This window comes from Akebia trifoliata, chromosome 5, assembly GCF_017979445.1.
Source record: "Akebia trifoliata isolate Shusen 1 chromosome 5, ASM1797944v1, whole genome shotgun sequence".
Lineage (NCBI taxonomy): Eukaryota > Viridiplantae > Streptophyta > Magnoliopsida > Ranunculales > Lardizabalaceae > Akebia > Akebia trifoliata.
In genome coordinates, this window is record NC_141379.1 from 31,782,822 (window position 1) to 31,799,685 (window position 16,864).

The 16,864-nt window shown below is 34.1% G+C and overlaps 1 long non-coding RNA gene across 2 annotated transcripts; it reads right to left on the reverse strand.

Annotated features, from left to right (window-relative positions):
- Window positions 1-6,557: 6,557 nt before the first annotated feature.
- On the reverse strand, window positions 6,558-8,632 carry LOC147402231 (uncharacterized). Of its 2 annotated transcripts, XR_015178852.1 has the most exons (3): window positions 7,814-8,433; window positions 7,536-7,695; window positions 6,558-7,443 (listed from the first exon to the last, which is right to left on the reverse strand). It is a non-coding gene; the product is annotated as an uncharacterized LOC147402231 (long non-coding RNA). The 2 variants fall into 2 exon arrangements; XR_015178851.1 differs by having other exon boundaries at window positions 6,558-7,695; window positions 7,814-8,632.
- Between the last annotated feature and the right edge of the window lie 8,232 nt (window positions 8,633-16,864).

A 16,864-nucleotide genomic window follows, 5' to 3' on the forward strand; every position in this document is an offset into this window, starting at 1 on the left:
GTTCGATTCTCGGATCAAACTTGTAAAGAATCAAACCAAACTCCTATGCAATAAATAAATATATATGAAGATAATTATTATTATGAATTATTTTAAGAGATAGGATATGGATTAGTATTTTTATGGACAAACTAATGATTTTTTATGAATAGATTAATGATTATTGTATGAAATTTTATATTTATTTTTACATTAAAAAATATTACTTATAATTTATAGAATATTGACAATATGTAGAATCAAACCGATTTTAGTTCGGTTTGAGTTGATTTGGTTTCAATGAAATTTGATTCGGTTCTAGTTCTTATTTAGTGGAACTGACTTATGTTGGTTCGATTCCAATTTGACCTCAAACTGAATCAAGTTTCACTCCTAGTTAGACTTAGATACTCTTGTCAATTGGGAGAACCCATTTTTATGACCTTCTCTCTATAATTAATCAAACTGCTATGAGCCAAACGAATAAACATACAAAAAGCCCAAAACAAACGTTTTGGGCTGTAAATGTATTACGTTAATGGAAGGATCGTAGATCCGGATTGGTTGGGCTTCCCCAAATTGACCCATAAACATGGGCAGCCCACTCAGTAATAAACCCGCACAGGCTCATAATTATCAAGCCCATAGATTAAATCCAATCTATATAAGGATTCTGCATAAGCAAGTCATCCTGAGCCCAACATGAATCTTATTTAGTCATTCAACTCTATCATGGATCACATATTTGATGTTCAAGTGTTCCTTAATTTATATCGTTTCTTACTACTTTAATCCATGTGAACATAATATAAAATGCATTCGAAAATAAGGATATAACATAATTAAACAACTTTACTATTATTATAGCCGATTTTTTTTTTTTTTTGGCTAGGCAAGTAGGGGTCTTCACTCCAATCATACTAGCCAAAATTAAATGATTCTCCACAAATTCAGCTACAGATATAATAAAATGTTTCACAACTGCTACCGTTTTTTAACGCCAACCAGTAGTGAGAGAGTGAGAGAAAAAAAATCACATTCCAAAATATTTCAAACTAAAGAGTCAGAGCGTGAGTGTGTTGGAGTGCTTTTGGAAGGTTCTAACTCTATAAAATGACAATTCAGAGAATATACAGAACCCGAGCCCTATTTTGTTGGAGTTGCTCTTAGTGGTCAATATGAAAGTAGGTTCAACTAATTTTGAACCTCGGTCGTGGGATTAACTCTCCACATGTCTTACCAACTTAGCTAACTTGGCACCTTCGAGTCAGAGTGTGATTTACGTACTCCTCGCATAATAAAAATGATGTGAAGTCCGTAACACATCATTAGGGTGTGAATTTATTTTTTTTCATCTCAAATGTAAAGATTAAGCTGATAAGAACAAACATTAGGGAGAACACATAAGGATTCTTTGATCTAATCCCATAATTTAGGATCCAAGTCAAGGTTTTAGGACCTGACAAGGCCCCAATCCAATAAGTGATCAAAATTGTGGATCAACCATCCTCTAATCAAATATTATATGAAAATTATATCGTATATTTTGTGACTTAATTCTGTTTATTGCTAAAATTGAGGACTTTACAAGAACATTAACCTCCAAAAATATGCATTTTTTATATTTACCCCTAAAAATTATTTCCTGTTTTATCTTTTGGTTAAAAAGCTATTGTAATTGTGTTATGATATTTTTGCAAAGAATAACGATTTTTTGACACCCCTGACGTGAAATGTGCTAAAATCATAGATTCCTTTCCTTGGGATACACAATTGTACATATTTATGGGGATGTACAGCTGTGTATCCCAAGAGAAAAATCTATGACTCTAGCACATGCCATGTCATGTCAGGGGGAGTATGAGGATGTGTGTCAGAAAATCCCGACTCTTTTGTAAATGTCACAAAAGCTCAGAAACTTATGATCAAATATGAAAATTACATGTTGTTGCTAATGTCACATTGAAGTCTTGGATGTTAGTATCTGATGTATATGTATGTATGAGAGAAGATGAGTACTCTTGATTGAAATTCACATTAATTCCTTTTTAAAATTAAAATCTCACTTGAATAAATATATTAATAAATTAAAAATATCTGTACTATTATAATATAAATAAAACAATATTTTATCTTTTAAAATTCTTCAAATAAGTAACAAACATGGCTTAAGAAGACTTTACTCTAGGTGCCTTTGCAAAGCAGGTGTTTCTTCCCTAAGAAACTGGATTCAAAACTTGCCTTCACTTAATAATTACTGATTACTAATCTCACGTACCTACTAATCTATCAATATATGTATGTGTGTATACGCCACCTATCTATATGGAACCCACTTCAATGGATCGCCCAAAAACATGATTGGGTGACATATGGTTGTAAAGCCATATAGCATAAAATTTTAATAGTTCTACTGAGTTTTCACTGTTGAATTTTGATTTTAAATTTGAGATCAACTCCATGGCCATCCATTTTTCAAGTATTAGATTTAGGGGTGTCAATGGGTCGGCTTTATTTCTTTCGGTTCTGATTATTGTTTGTTCTAGTTCTTCTAACATAGATAGAATTGGAACCTCCAGAAAACATAGGTACTCATCAGTTCCAGTTCCGAAAAATAGAAAGAGAAAAATTATATCAAATCACTATAAAATATTTTCTTTCCTTTCAAAAAATTAACGAATTATCTATCAAATTATCAACTTAATTATAATTTGTTCTACTAAAGACATAAATTAAAATTTGAAAATTAAAAGTTATCATCTCTGCAAGTAATAAATTTTTAGAAGAAATGGCCCATATTAGACTCCAATGCATAATTTATATGAAAAATTGAAGAGTTTTATATAACATGTATTAATTTTAAAATAAAAGAAAATCTTAAATCATCTATAATATTAAAAAAATTATACAATAAATCGATTTCAGGTACCCATTAGATAGAACATAACAGTTCTGATTCTTATCATTTAGGTTCCATTTTAAACCCAGCTCTAATCGGTTCCAATAAAAAGGGAATCGAACTGGAGTTTTCAGTTTTGATTCCGATTAAATGGGTACCCATTGACCCTCCTAATTAGATCACAAAATATATATATATATTGAATTTGTTTTCAATGTAGTCTAGACCTGAAATTGACCATAGGGTTGAGGTATCTTTTACACCTACATTGCAGTAAGTAGAAGCCAAATGAGGACCTCGGAATAAGCCCTAGCTACATGGATTTGGGATCCAATGAAGACCAAATCTGATAAGAAGTCTATTTGATCGATGACCATAACAATATCATACACCTTTTTCTAGTGGAAAATGTTATTATACGGTGTCATCTATACACCTTTTGTAGTGGAAAATGTTCAACACTCTACTATGTGCCTTACGTTTTGCCTTACGTGTTTTGTCCTACATGGGTTAAAAATTTTGGAATGAACTGATTATCTCTATGGTGAGAAGATCATCCTCACCAAAAATCAGCCCATTCCGAAACTTCTTGTTTGCAAATTGAAGAACTGTGAATCATCCATTTTTTGTAAACCATTTTTTATGGGGTTAGAAGGCTTGGAATGGACTGATTTTTGGTGAGGATGATCTCCTCATCATAAAGATCATACTCACCAAAAATCAGCCTATTCCAAAATTTCTAACCCATGTAGAGTCAAACACATAGGGCAAAACGTAGGATATATAGTACGGTGCCGAACATGCCCCTTTTGTAGTAGTGACATCCTTTTTACACCAATTATTAGCCTCCTTTACATAATCTTCAGGCCCACAATGCAAGCTTAATCCTCATATTGTTCTCCTAGTTAGTAAAAATAACTCCTCTCTAAGGCTCACATTCCTACACCAAACACTTCCCAAAAATAGCAAATACTTGTCAATTTCAACTTTCTGTTCTACAAGTACCCACGTCACCCCATCACAAGTTCTGCCAATGGTCTTAACTTAACCCTTCACACCATAAGACAACTACCACCCTTAAAGTGATGGCAACACACCACAAAAATAATTCATGGGAAGTTTCCATAAATAGAATTTAACAAACCCTAGAATTGATCTCTCAACCAATGATACCTTCATTGACGAGTTAAGACAAATCAAAACCATAGAAAGAGAGAAGGAATCAAATAAGTAATGCTTTTGGATAAATGGGTACTAAGAGAATCATAGAAGGCATCAGGACTCTAGCCTAATACAGCTTCCTGCCAAAAATTAGGTGCCAACCCCAACCACCAAGACAGAGAGTATCAAACTAGCCTATTTGAAACTTGGGGTCTCTATGATCGTAGAGAAATGTTTAAGAGGGACAATGGATTCTTTAGAAAATAGTATATGGAAAAATAAACTTCTAGGGAAAATGAATTCTAATATTTAATTGGCCATAGGAAATTTCAATAAAATCAAGAAGATGTGACTTGGACGAGTGGAATGGAGGAAAAAGATCCATTTAAGTAATCTCAAATAGTTAGGATAAGGCTTTGATAATGATGGTTGCAAGGATATTAATGTCAAAAAGAGAGTTGGTTTTTAATTTTAGAGTGGGAGTAATAGTAAGGGAACAAAACATATGAAAAAATCTTTTTGAGGGGCTATGTGGGAAACTATTTTCCCACCAAGAGTAGATAATTGATTTCCTCGAGAAAATAATTTTACAAAAAAAAAAGGTGTAATCATGAGGTGGAAATGACATTTTTCTAGGAAAATCATTTTCTACTCACGACCCTCAAATAAGAGAAAACTAAGGGTATGTTTGATTGCATGGAAAATAACTTTTCATGGACTTTGAAATCCATGAAAAAAATAATAGTGGAAAATAGGTAGGGTTGGAAAAATCAAATTCCATTGTTTGATTTTAGTTGGATAAAATTATGAAAAAATTATCTAAGATAGATGGAAAAAACACAATGTAAAAAAAACCTATATTTGACAGTCTAAGGCCGTCAAATTTCATAAAATTCGACAGACCAAGGCTTTTTTTTCCATCAATTTTTTCATTGTCGAATTTTTTTTTCTGACGGGTTGAAACCGTCAAATTAATGGAGGATCGAAGAAATTTGAAAACTCTAAACTATCAAATTTGGGGAATATAAAAAAATTGACAGTCCTAGGCCATCAAAATTCTATTTCTAAAATTCATGGACTTTGACCCATCAAATTTTCCTGTCAAATTTTCTAGTTTTCACGTAGTGAAAAAAAGAAAATGAGAGAAGAGGGGAGAGGCTTAAGGCGGAGAAGAAGAGGTTTGGGAAATGATAAGACGGAGGGGGAGGACGTGGTGGCGACGGAGGTGAGGGAAGGAGAAGGAGAAGGAGAAGGAGAAGGAGAAGAAGACGAAGACGAAGAGAGAGAAGGTGATGGGAGATGGTAATTACGACAACGACGACAACGTTGGTGACGACAGCGAGTTAGTGTGATGGTGACTATATTAGTAATAGTGGTGGTAGGGAAGAAGAAAATATGAGTGGAGAAGAAAAAGATGATATTTTGAAGATGCAAAATATGCGTTGATTTCACTTTCCCAACTATATGGGTGTGGAAAGTAAAATCCATATTTTGGTGAATTTTTTAATTGGGGTAAAAAATCAATTTTCATAGAAAAATGCAATCAAACACAAAAAATATCATTTTCTATGAAAATTGATTTTTCATCTTATTTTTCATGTGCAATCAAACATACTTTAAAGCGAAAATCAAATTAGTCTTGAAATTCAAAACAGTGAAATACACACATAAATAAGAGAGAGAGAGAGAGAGAGAGAGAGAGATTCCAACAGGTTTTATGAACTAACACCATGAGAAAAGACAAGTGGTTTTGTCAGTTCTTTTTCAAAGTAAAAATTATATCAATTGGGTGTCTATTTTACTCCTAAATTAAGAAATCATAAGTGGGCTTACAAGCTATTTTCAGGAGACCTAATAATAATACCCAAAATTGCAGTCTGATTCACTTCTATAATGAGAAAACAATCAAAATACAACATGTGTATACAGGCTATTTCTAGAGAGAGATGAGAATCACTTGAAATGGTTGCCTATTTTGCTTCAACATTTAGAAACAAAGACAACTGGACTTACTGGCTCCTCTTGGAAACTTGAAAATTGAAATTGCTTGAAATGGGTTTATCTTTTGCTTCTGAGACCTAAAGGAGGGTGGTGGTGGTGGGGGGTGGGGGGGGGGGGGGGGGGGAGTGAATAATAGTGGGCTTACAAAACTTAGAACATAAAATTTTATTTTGATATCAGGTCTAAACTCAATCTTCCCCCCTAACCTTTATTAATTAAAATTTGTCAAACAAATTAATTTGCAAAATCTCTCTAGTGGGATTCATTATTCTTGATGTAGGTGTTCTTCCTTCTGTTTCATGAAAACCTTTGACCCCTATAAAATGAACAAATCAAAAGTGTCTGATACTCATAATCCAAAACTCAACTTTAATGCGATAAACTCTAAAGATGAATTAATATCAATTAGTCATCAAAGTTTTCAAGAAATAGAAAGATTAGGGAGAGAGAGAGAGAGCAAGCTATTACTCAAGAGATTTGAGAATTACTTCAAATGATTCCCCCTTTTGTTTCCACATTCAGAAAAAATAACTAGATTTGCTGGCATTTATGGAGACTTGAAATTACAAGAAATAGTTCTTCTTTGCTCTTACTCAGAGGAAAATACAAGAAGGTTCACCAAACCCAAAGAAGAAAATATTAATTTCATAAAATGCTTTACAACCCATAATTCAATCTTTCCCAAACTCAAATAGAGATTTCTTATAACCAATTAAACCTGCAACAAGAACAGTTCAACATATCAGTAATATTTGTTGCTTCTTATTAATTTATTGTAGTCTACTAAGAGATTTACTACATGCAATTCTTCCTTCTTTTTTCAGAAGAAGAACAAATTTAAGATGACTTGAGACTTTTATCCATAAACCAGTCTTTAATTAGATGACCTCTCTAAGAATAATGTCAATTAGGCTAAAAGGTTTAGAAAGAGAGATAATAATGGGTCCCAAAACATGCATTATAGAAGAAAATCAATGGATAGGGTGGGAAGACAAACTTTTACCCCAAACCTCTTGGAGTAGGTACTCTACTTTAACATTCGAGGTTAAGAGGTGTGAATCTAGCCATTTGGATCAATCAAATTACAAGTTTGTAAGAATTTTTTTTTGTTTTTAATAATAAAAATCCAATGGTATGTGGAATTCCCCGTGGAGAGTTCTTCATTTGGTTTTGTCGATTAAAAAGCTTTTACCTTGCTTCCAAAAAGTTTCAGTTCTTCATGTCTTCAGGGAAACCAACAAGGTGGCGGATCATCTTGCCTCGTTCATTAGTATTGTGAGTAGTTTAGAAATTGATGGTGGGTCTATATCTTGCTCTCTAGCTTTTCTTGTTTGTCAGGATAAAAGAGGTTTCCTCTTCCTTAGGTTGTAGCTGGTCTGGGTCTGCCTTAACCCCCCTGTGACCTTTCAAAAACAAACCAACCCCACTTCATGAAATGTTCAACAGAGAACAGTAGAGAATAAAATATCAAAATATATGAAAAAGCAAGACATACTCGACACAGAAATAGTACAAGAAAGAATAAAAAAGCTCTCTCCCCCAGGCTACAAAGAGCTATCAAAAGAACCAACAGTGTTTAACAGAGAAATTCTGTCACTCAAAACCCTAGCAAACCTCAACCCATGCCAACTGATAAGATTCTCCCGTATCTTAGACTGAAAAAGAACAAAATAATACTCAAAAAATCTATAAAATACCTTAAAATACTATAAACATACAAAATCAAGGATACCCATATGAGCAAAAAATGAAAAATAAGAGAGGATCACAAACCTTTTTTTTTAGGGTTCGTGAAAGAAAACCATAATGAACATTTATCATCTTGAAACTTTAGGGAGAAACCAAAGTGGTGATTAGGGTTTCTCATGCTTCCATCAACAGGTGAAACTACCACATGATCTGATCTTCCCTAAAAAGAGGGTAGTTTAGATCATGCTGGCAGCTTCAACTGTTAGTGATGCACGATAAGAGAATACGCACCCCACATGTAAAGAAGTTGATAGAGATGTTTTTCCATCACTCCCTTATCTTCTCTCTCTTGGGCTCTTCCACAAGAGAAGATAGTGTGATGATGGATATAAATAGATGTAGAAGAAAGGGATCAAAGTGAAATATATTTTTTAATTATATTAGTTATCAGTGATTTTGTAAGTATTAAGGACTGAAAAGATTAGTAGTAATAAACAAAGGAAGAAGTGGTCCCAACAAGTGAAACATATTGAATATTGTCGTGCCCACGCCACAACCATGCAGACAGGTTAGTGAAGGTTTCTAGATTTACAATAAGCTTTTAATAACTTTTGGTGGGGGGACCCTCTCATGCACCTCTCTCTCTCTCTCCCTCTCTCTCTCTCTCTCTCACACACACACACAATGTAAGCAAAAGGGTGTAAAACACAAGGGATATATGGGGGACCATCTTGCATGGCTTCTAAGGTATTGCATAAGGTTCACACATAAAGAAAAGAAAAGTCTCTCTCTCTCTCTCTGTTATTTGATGTGTTTATTTCAGTCCTAATAAGCATCTTTCTCTTTCTTCAGTGATGATCAACTTTATCTTTGTTAACATTGTTTGCCATTTGTTGAATGCCAGCTACTCTTGCATCTGGTTGGTGCCAGTTAAACATTAGAAGTAGTTATAAAGACATTACCATGGATTAGGTAACACTTGGAACATTAGACTGCAAAGTGATCAACCTCGTTAGGGAATTAAGAAAATGATATATTTTGATAAAGTTATTGTGATTAGGACACTTATTTCTTTTTCTCTATTTTATTTTGATTCCTTTAGTGGGTTTATATATAGATGGAACTAGGATCAAAATTTGCATTTTTCTGATCTAGTTGGGCAACTTTTCATCTCAAGGGTTTTTCAACTAATTTCAAGGTTTTAGATTTCATCAAACTCGTCAAGATCACTGATATCATGAGTTGGCAAGATACATATAAATGATGCAATGTAATATGATACATAAGATGCATTGAATCATCACTGATGTATGTCATTACCAATGACAGGCTATGATGAATGGAAAAATATTAAGTTGGGTTAGAACTAATTAAAATTGTCTAATTGGGGTTTGAAATAGTTCACATTTTCAAAACTAGAAAAGATCTAGGCCAATATGGATTCTTCAGATTAGGTTTACTTTCTTATTTAATCAATTTAATTTTCTATAACATTCCTATTAGGGTTCATATAATAATCATCCAATTTATTAGATTATAGAGGTGTATTGAATAAATGTGCGTGAGAGACAGTCACTTTTGATTATATCATTAAAATGGAAAAGTTGCATCTTATGACCTATAAGAATATTTAGGATTCTTTAGACCTCTTTGCCTTGAGAGTTAGAGCAAAGTTGTTGCGACTTCCGAAACTTTCCCACTCAATTTCCATCCGCCCCTTTCATTCCCACTTTCATCATTGTCAATGGTACTAATATTGCATTTATTTTTTTTAACACCAATGCTGGAGGGACATGGGATTTACTACGATTTTTACATTTCCAATGTGGAGGTGTGCGCGTAACCATAGATGTGTTTACTCGCAACGCAAAGAAACAACATCTACAATTATGTGTGCACCTTCACGTTAGAAATGTAAAATGTCGCAATAAATCCAATGTCGCCCCAGCAAGACTCTTTTTATAATTCTACCATTATCTTGTGTCTTATCTCTTTAGATACATCTATCTTCTCATTGCTACAACATAATTGATTAGCTTATTGCCTCATACCCTTTACTTTGTACTTTCTGTTAGATTAATGTGAGATTTATCCTAATAGAAGTAGAAGTAAAAGTAAAAGTAAAAAAAGTGAAAGTAAGAGTTACATAATTTGTTTGAAAAACTACACAAATCGGATATTGCTTACTTAATTGAAAAACCAAATAGATTTACGAATAACCTTGGAATTACTCATTAGGAAGCATTAGATAAGATTTTAAGATACTTGAGGTACACCTTAAAATATGAATTGGACTATAATAGATATTTGATTGTACTTGAAGAAATAGTGATGCCAATAGGATATCAAATTCTGAAGAGTCAAAATCTACCAGTGATTATATATTTACACTTGATGGTGCAATCATTTTATGAAAATCCTTAGAACAAATGTTGTGATGTAAAATTTTAGTCCCACATTTAATAGAAACTACTAAAGAGTGTAACTTTTATCTAGAAACTCTCACATAGTGTAGTAAGTGTGATAAAGATATAGGTCAAGCCTACGTGGAGGCCCATGAGTTCTAAAAGAAAATTAGACCCATTGATCCGAAAAATCTTAGTGCGTGTGTGCGCATGCAATACACACACATGGGAGGTGAAAATCTTCAAATTTAAATCACGCGTAAATGCATGTGAAAAGTCCACTTTTGTTAAAACTTTGTTGAACCAAATTGAACTCAATGTATTACAACTCGTGACTATTCTAAGAGATTCGATCAAACAATAACAACCCAAACTCTACAAACATGTGTGACTATTCGAAAAGTCAACCCAAACACACTTTTCAACCTGGAGAGACTTCTAATTCTTATTTGTTTTCGAGTTATTACTTGCATAATGCCATTCTGTACATTTAAATTAGGAGTGTTGTCTTGTACACGTATAGAATATTGTATCTTAAAAAATAAACGTCCAAAGATTGTTAGCACATTATAGGGACGAAATATGTCTTAAGACTAAGACTATTGTGTCCAATACAAGATTCGCCCATTTCAACATTAATATAATATTTTTACAATATTTAATATTTATAATTTATTTTGGTACTTCATTCCACATCATTTTTCTGCTTATTTTTCTACTCTTACATCACTAAAATAACACTTTCTAGTTCTTATGATCAACCGATCACTTCCACATGCTTATCTTGGAATCATAAGCAACCGATACAATATTGTTACCAAAACTTTTATCCACGTTACCTCTCCATTTTACCAAAAGATACAACACCAGTTTACCAAGTAGACCTCATCCTCTAATGTTCAAAGACATTGAAGGACAACCATAAGGTGAAAAAAGCACATATCCGACAGCCCTAAGCCGTCAAATTTCGTAAAGTTTGACAAATCATGGCATCAAATTTTTCATTGTTGAAGTTTTTCTTCCAACAGATCGAAAACATCAAATTAATGGAGGATGACAGCCTAAAAATTCTGTATATTTTTTCCAATCTTACAACACAGAAATAACACTTTCTAGTTCTTATGATCAATCAATCACTTACACATGTTTATCTTTTGGAATCATAAGCAAAAGATACAAAACCGTTGCCAACACTATTATCCATTGTCACATGCCTCTCACAGTGATTTGCTTTGATATCACAAGAGTCCTGATGACAACACCATTCTAACAAGTAGACCTCATCCTCTGATGTTCAATGACATTGAAGGACAACCACAAGGTGAAAAAAACTCATTCAACGGCCCAGAACCGACAAATTTCATAAAATTTGATTGATCATGGCATCAAATTTTTCATTGTCAAATTTTTTCTTCAGGACGGGTCAGAAACATCAATATGACAATTTGAAATTTGATGACTCTAGACCATCGAATCTATGGAACAACACAAGTTACAACGACCCTAGACCATCAAATTTTCTACACATAGTGAACTACATCACCATTGCCTATCATTTATTTAGGTTCATCATCTCCAATCACCTTCGGCTTGCTAAGAACCTATCTTCCTAACAATTCTAAATAATATGAAAACAAAGATAAAAATAAAGAGGATGAAATGATATCGCCTCCAAAGTTTGGAGACCTCCTACCATATTTCATGAAATTTTTAGTGAGTTTCCATTGCAAATATCCTTCATCTTAATCTAAAAATACGAAATTAAATTTTAGTATCACACAATTTAATGTATAATATTGGTATATTCTTAACTACTAAAAATTTTATACCTAATATCTGGCCCATCTTGAAACGAACTTGCCCACAAAATTAAAATCACCTACATCCCAAACTGCATTGGTAGCAAATACATACATCTTAACGAGTATTTGCAAACCATATGTCTCATATAATCGAAGGTGATGTTCTTATAAACAACTTCATGATCATAGATCTCTTTCTTGTACTTGTAAAAAAATTTGGCTTAATAATGTACTTCAAATGAGGATAAAAATGAAGTCAATTCCCAAATGTACTCCTTCAAGATTATCAATTACATTTGTAATCTTGACTTATGCTAGTCAAATATGCAATGATGAGGGGGTGAAAGTGTCATTAACATTGACTTTGGTCTTATCGTCATTAGTGGCTTCAACATTATTAGATTTTTTTAATTAGGTAAAATCTCATAAAATGATAATTAATTACATGGTATATACTCTAAAAATCAATGAAAAATCAATTCAAGTAGTTTTTCAAATTTTCAATGAAAAATCAATTGTAGAATTTCCCTATCAAAAACGATTTGATTTAGTTGGATTGACTAATGCTACTAGGGCTTTGGTTTACTTGATAAATGGGTGCTTAGACGATGGAATTACTTTTGGATTGTGTGATTGGGATGGCCATCTTAAAAACAATTTGGGCCCACAAGACGGGCATTTTAGAAACAATTTGGGCCCACAGAAATGGGTTTCAGGTTTTTAGCTGTCACCCTGTCCAAGCCCCTTTTATTATAAGGTTAATGCTGGACGGACCTTAGTGGGAGTACATCTTGATGTGGTGGCCCACACATGTCCATAGATCTGTTTTCTCCAAGACACAAAGTAAAACGCTTCTACGAAGATGTCACCACGTCGAGATGTCCCCAACTGGAGACGCTTCCAAACTCGAATCTGAGACTTTTTATCTCTTACAAAAATCTTTTCTAACCTCTAAACCACTTTTAAGGCTCGTAGCCGAATTGTGGTTGAGACATGAGATGGGAGGAAACGTCATTACTTTGCCTGAGCTATGATACTCGGTTCGTGGGTTCGAATTAGGGTTTGGAGTTCGTTATTTGCCAATCTTGAATTAAATGGTTCCGTAGCAGTAGAGAAATTTCATTTTTGTGTCCGCTTTGATTTCCTTGTTAGGTTCTGGGTTCGCTTGTGCATTATATACATTATATATATATAATTGAAGTATACAAATTAAAATTATAATATTATAAAATTATAATAAATAAAATAATCTAAATTTTAAATATATTTTAAAAAAATCAATCAAAAATTTTGTTTGTTTCACCTGACAAAGCCAAATTTTCTCACTACGATTTGCCAACCCTCCCAAAATTTGATGGGATTGTTATTCGCTTGAATATACTAACCTAATACAAATAATCCTACTACTTGGGAGATTGTGATTACAATTAGTCCTACGAATTGGGTAAACATTGTTCCCAACTATAGGGTTGAATCAATGGATAGTTAAAATTTGTGGATAGTTAAAATTTGAAGCCGAAATTGATCTATCAGATAGAAAACAAAATTTATTTTACTAAACAAGCCCGTGTTAGAAATTTTGGAATGAACTGACTTTTGGTGAAGGTCATCTCTTCATGAAGAGATCATCCTCATCAAAATGAAGAAATGATCCTCATCAAAAATCAACTCATTTCAATACTTCTAACCCCCCCCCCCCCCCCCCCCCCATCAAAAAAAAAGATCTACAATTTTTCAACTTGTAAACATGGGACTTAAAATTTTGGAATAAACTGATTTTGATGAGAATGATTTAATCATAGATATCATCCTCATCAAAAATCAACCCATTCCAAAACTTCTAACCCAATTAGGGCATTTCCATCCATCCATCCACATATATATATAACATAAAAATCAACCCATTCCAAAACTTCTATCCCAATTAGGGCATTTCCATCCATCCATCCATCCATCCACATATACATATACATATAAGACGATTCACCAACCCTAATGTTTACCAAGTTTGGTGCCAAACATTTTTCAAAATATGGGTTAAAAACTTTAGAATGGGGTGATTTTTTGTAAGGATGATCTCAACGATGAGGAGATCATCCTCACCGAAAATCAGCCTATTCCAAAATTTCTTACCCCATCAAAAGTGATTTACAAAAATTAGACGGTCCACGATTCTTCAACTTGTAAACTAAGGTTAAAAGTTTCATATTTGACACCAAACTTTAAGACTGCCGCACCGCTCCCATATACAAATACATATACAAGGGACGGTTCAACAACCCTCCCATATACAAATACATATAAGGGACGGTTCAACGACCCTAACATTTGCCAAGTTTGGTGCCAAACATTTTTCAAAATATGGGTTAAAAACTTTAGAACTGATTTTTTGTGAGGATAATCCTTGTGAAGAGGAGATCATCCTCAACAAAAATCAAACAATTCCAAAACTTCCAACCCCATCAAAAATGATTTACAAAAAATATTTGACACTAAACTTGACAAACATTAGGACTGTTGAACCATTCCCATATATATATATATATATCCTAACTGTCTAATTCAATATATATATATATATATATATGGGAAATGTCCAGCACCCTAAGTTTTACCACACACTTTAACAAACGTTTTTTGTCCTACATGGGTTAGAAGTTTTGGAATGGGCTGATTTTTGGTGAGGATGATCTCTATGATTAGAAGATCATCCTCCCCAAAAATCAGCCCATTCCGAAATGTTTAGCCCCATGTTTACAAGTTGAAAAATCGTGGACCGTCCATTTTTTGTAAATCATTTTCGATGGGGTTAGAAGTTTTGGAATGAGCTGATTTTTGGTGAGGATGATCTCCTCACCATAGAGATCATCCTCACCAAAAATCATCCCATTCCAAAACTTCTAAACAATGTAGGACCAAACGCGTTTGTTAAAGTGTGTGGTAAAACTTAGGGTGCCGAACGGGAAACGCGTTTGGTCCTACATGGTTTAGAAGTTTCGGAATGGGCTGATTTTTGGTGAGGATGATCTCTATGGTGAGGAGATCATCCTCACCAAAAATCAGCTCATTCCAAAACTTCTAACCCCATCGAAAATGATTTACAAAAAATGGACGGTCCACGATTTTTCAACTTGTAAACATGGGGCTAAACATTTCGGAATGGGCTGATTTTTGGGGAGGATGATCTTCTAATCATAGAGATCATCCTCACCAAAAATCAGCCCATTCCAAAACTTCTAACCATGTAGGACAAAAAACGTTTGTTAAAGTGTGTGGTAAAACTTAGGGTGCTGAACATTTCCCTATATATATATATATATATATATAAGGGGGCGTTCAATGGCCAACTTTTTGGCAAACTTTTTGGCAAAACATTTTTCAAAACATGAGTTAGAGGTTTTGGAATGGGCTGATTTTTGGTGAGGATGATCTCTATGGTGAGGAGATCATCATCACCAAAAATCAGCCCATTCCAAAACTTCTAACCCATGTTTACAAGCTGAAACATCGTGGACCGTCCATTTTTTGTAAACTGCTTTTGATGGGGTTAGAAGTTTTGGAATGGGCTGATTTTTTGTGAGATTGATCTCCTCACCGTAGAGATCATCCTCACCAAAAATCAGCCCATTCCAAAACCTCTAACCCATGTTTTGAAAAATGTTTTGCCAAAAAGTTTGCTAAAAAGTTTGCCCTTGAACGCTACCCATATATATATATATAGGGTCCCGTTCGCCACCCTTAGTTTTACCACACACTTTAACAAACGCGTTTTGTCTTACATGGGTTAGAAGTTTCGGAATGAGCTGATTTTTGGTGAGGATGATCTCTAGGGTGAGGAGATCATCCTCACCAAAAATCAGCTCATTCCAAAACTTCTACCCCATCAAAATTGATTTACAAAAAATGGACGGTCCACGATTTTTCAACGTGTAAACATGGGGCTAAACATTTCGGAATGGGCTGATTTTTGGGGAAGATGATCTTCTAATCATAGAGATCATCCTCACCAAAAATCAACTCATTCCAAAACTTCTAACCCATGTAGGACAAAAAACGTTTGTTAAAGTGTGTGGTAAAACTTAGGGTGCTGAACATTTCCCACATATATATATATATATATATATACACACACGTTTGTTAAAGTGTGTGGTAAAACTTAGGGTGCCGAACGGGACCCTATATATATATGGTCCCGTTCGGCACCCTATATATATATGGTCCCGTTCGGCACCCTAAGTTTTACCACACACTATAACAAACGCGTTTTGTCCTACATGGGTTAGAAGTTTCGGAATGGGCTGAATTTTGGTGAGGATGATCTCTATGGTGAGGAGATCATCCTCACCAAAAATCAGCTCATTCCAAAACTTCTAACCCCATCGAAAATGGTTTACAAAATATGGACGGTCCACGATTATTCAACTTGTAAACATGGGGCTAAACATTTCGGAATGGGCTGATTTTTGGGGAGGATGATCTTCTAATCATAGAGATCATCCTCACCAAAAATCAGCCCATTCCAAAACTTCTAACCCATGTAGGACAAAAAACGTTTGTTAAAGTGTGTGGTAAAACTTAGGGTGCTGAACATTTCCCTATATATATATAGGGAAATGTTCAGCACCCTAAGTTTTACCACACACTTTAACAAACGTTTTTTGTCCTACATGGGTTAGAAGTTTTGGAATGGGCTGATTTTTGGTGAGGATGATCTCTATGATTAGAAGATCATCCTCCCCAAAAATCAGCCCATTCCGAAATGTTTAGCCCCATGTTTACAAGTTGAATAATCGTGGACCGTCCATATTTTGTAAACCATTTTCGATGGGGTTAGAAGTTTTGGAATGAGCTGATTTTTGGTGAGGATGATCTCCTCACCATAGAGATCATCCTCACCAAAAATCAGCTCCTTCCGAAACTTCTAACCC